The sequence below is a fragment of the Echinops telfairi genome, unplaced genomic scaffold (assembly GCF_000313985.2).
Source record: "Echinops telfairi isolate 266 unplaced genomic scaffold, ASM31398v2 ScPeMD7_443;HRSCAF=831, whole genome shotgun sequence".
In the NCBI taxonomy this organism is placed as follows: Eukaryota; Metazoa; Chordata; class Mammalia; order Afrosoricida; family Tenrecidae; genus Echinops; species Echinops telfairi.
Window position 1 is genome coordinate 75,962,845 of NW_022104341.1, and position 1,145 is coordinate 75,963,989.

The following is a 1,145-nucleotide window of genomic DNA, read 5'->3' on the forward strand; positions in this document are numbered from 1 at the left end:
AAAAAATAAATAAATTTTGCATTGGGAAAATCTGATGCAAAAGATCTCTGCATTGAGCAAATCTGCTGGAAAAGATCTTTTCAAAGTGTTAAAAAATAAAGATGTGACTTTGAAAACTAAGGTGTGTCTGACTCAAGCAATTATATTTTCAATTGTGTCATATGCAAATGAAAGCTGGGTAATGAATAAAGAACACTCAAGAAGAACTCATGCCTCTTAATTATGGTCTTGGTAAGGAATATTAAATATATCATGCATTGCCAGAAGACTGAACAAATCTGTCTTGGAAGAAGTACAGCCAGAATGCTCCTTAGAAGTAAGGATGGCAAGACTTCATCTCACACTCAGTGGACATGTTATTCGGCAGGACCAGTTCCTGGAGAAGGGCATGGTGCTTAGTGAAGTAGAGGGTTGGTGAAAAAGAGAAAGATCATCAAGAGGGATTAACACATGGCTGCAACATCAGGCTCAAACACAGTAACAATTGTGAGGATGGTACAGGATCAAGCTGTTTCATTTTGTTACACAAGGGATCGCTACGTATTAGAATGAACTCAAGGGCACCTAACAACAACAACAACAAACCACTCTGTCCTCTTGAAGAGTCTGAATATATGTTAGCAAGTCAAAGAGCCTGAGCACTAGTTGCACTTTGTTTACCCCATGCTTCCTAAGTTTACTTGATCACTGAACCTTTTTGTGAACCTCATTAATATTCTGCTGAAGTCCCACTGAACACACTTTGGAGAAATATGGTCACAACCTCGTCCTTGCTCTTTCGCCTCATTTACACAATCCATCACTAATAGGGATATCGTACTCCCAGGCTTATACATTTATCCAGTGGGACAACAAAACTAAAAAAATATGGATTAGTAGGCCATGACTCAATTCTACATAATTGAGCACTTACTTGGAGCAAAGCATTCTGCTAGGTGTTAGAAGTGGCCCGAAGGCATAGGGATAAAGGCCTAGTAAAGCTTGTAGGGATTTATATCTATCTATCTATATATATAAACTTTACTGGGGACTCTTACAGTTCTTATAACAATGCATACATCGATTGTATCAAGCACATTTGTACATATGTTGCCATCAGCATTTTCTAACATTTTCTTTCTACTTGAGCCCTTGGTATCAGCTCT